This window comes from Opisthocomus hoazin, unplaced genomic scaffold (genome assembly GCF_030867145.1).
Source record: "Opisthocomus hoazin isolate bOpiHoa1 unplaced genomic scaffold, bOpiHoa1.hap1 HAP1_SCAFFOLD_179, whole genome shotgun sequence".
Lineage (NCBI taxonomy): Eukaryota > Metazoa > Chordata > Aves > Opisthocomiformes > Opisthocomidae > Opisthocomus > Opisthocomus hoazin.
Window position 1 is genome coordinate 15,001 of NW_027448951.1, and position 1,874 is coordinate 16,874.

The 1,874-nt window shown below is 77.9% G+C and overlaps 1 non-coding gene across 1 annotated transcript; it reads right to left on the bottom strand.

The window, feature by feature from the left end:
• Positions 1-629: 629 nt before the first annotated feature.
• Positions 630-782, bottom strand: LOC142359882 (5.8S ribosomal RNA). The gene has a single exon (XR_012762676.1). It is a non-coding gene; the product is annotated as a 5.8S ribosomal RNA (ribosomal RNA).
• Positions 783-1,874: the final 1,092 nt, after the last annotated feature.

Below are 1,874 nucleotides of genomic sequence, written 5' to 3' on the forward strand. Positions count from 1 at the left end.
CGACGCCACGCCGCCGCTGCCGCGTCACGCCGCAGCCGCCGCCGGCGGTCGGCTCGCGGAAGAGGAAGCCCCAGCCCGGAGAGCGGCCTGAACAACGCGTCAGACGCGCCCGGAGACGGCCCCGCACGGGGCCACGGCGATGGGTTTTTCTCGGGGAGGAGGAGGGCGACAGGAACCGGGGCAGGGGCGGCGCGGACGGGGGACAGACGGGGGCGTCCACCGCCACCGCCCCCGTCCCCCACCCACCGGCGCACGCACGCGCGCGCGTCAGTGCGGCACGGCACCCCCGCGGTGCCCACCCGCAGACAGACGCCCGCGCGGGAGGCCGGCGGCGAGGCCCGCGCCATCGCCGCCCCGCGCCTCCCTCCCCCGAAGCTCGCTCTCGCTCTCTCTTCCCCAAACCCACCGCCGATAGCCCGGCGGGGACGAGCTCCGTCCAGCAGGCGCTCTCCGGGAGCGGGGAGCTTCGGAGCGCTCCCCGAGTCTCCATTTAGGGGGACGAAGGCCCGCGCGCTCGCGCGCGCGGCCCTGCGAGGCACCCCAGCCGCGCCGCTGCTGGCCCGCCGGCCCCCCCCCCCCCGCGCTGGGGCGGGGGGGCTCGGCGGCGCAGACGGCGATTGATCGTAAAGCGACGCTCAGACAGGCGTAGCCCCGGGAGGAACCCGGGGCCGCGAGTGCGTTCGAAGTGTCGATGATCAATGTGTCCTGCAATTCACATTAATTCTCGCAGCTAGCTGCGTTCTTCATCGACGCACGAGCCGAGTGATCCACCGCTAAGAGTTGTCTCGGTTTCGGCACCGCCCCGCGCGCGTGGAGGGGCCGGGACCGCTCGCCGAGAGCGGCCCCTTCTCTGAGGACGGCCGGACCGACCGCCGGCCCCGCCGCCGCCCACCCCCCTCCGCACGCGCGGAGGGGGCGCGGCGCGGCGGCGCGACGCGGCGCGACGGAGAGGCCCTCGCCTCGGCTTGACCGTACGAGCACAGGGGAAACGGAAAACAACGGAAAACCCCGAGCGGCCAAAGGGCGGGGGAGCCCGCGCTCCCGACCGACCCTGGGGAAACGTACGCAACACACACACACACACCCTTGGCGCGCTTCGGGGGCGGCCCAGGCGCCCGGGCTCGGACCGGCCTCCCCCCGGAGGCTACGGCACGCCCGGCCGCGACGCCTGCCCGCCTTCGCTCGGGAGCCGGACGCCCGGCTGCGCCCGCGCTGCGACGAGCCGGCTCCGCCCACCACGGTCGCCTCTCGCCCCGCCGGCGAACCTCGGCGCCGACGCCGCCTTCCACCGACGCCGGAGGAAGCGCGGCCGGCCACTGGAGCGCGAGCCGGCGACGCGCGGCCGCCCACCGGCCCGCGCCGGATGGGCGAACCCGGCCACCCCGCCCGGCGGCGGCGGCCACCACCGCCGCCGCGAAAACCGCCGCCGCAGCCGCTTCTCGCCTCGGCCCCCTGGGGCCGCCGGCACGGCCCCAGCGGAAAGGCGGACGGCGCTGAGCGCGGGGGGCGGCTCCCACTCTCCCCGTTTCCACGCGAAGACCCGGAGCGGGACGCCCCCGCGCCGCGCGCCCGCCCTCGAGACGGAAGCGACGGGCGGGGAAACGCGGGACGGGACGGCCGCCAGCGGATGCGGCCGGGGAACCCTCCCGGACGACCCGACGGACGACCGGCACCGACCGGCACGCCGGCTCGCCCCCCCCTTTCTTTCCCTGGGCGCCGAGGGCGGGGCGAGGAGCGGGAGAGGGGAGCGCGGCGCGCCCCGAGCGCGGCCGCAGCGCGAGCGTCCAAAGGCGCAGGGCGGCCCCCCGGCGGCCGCCCCCCCCCGCGGGGGCTCGCCGCGCCTTTCTTTCCCCCGGCGCGGAGCCCGCGCTCCG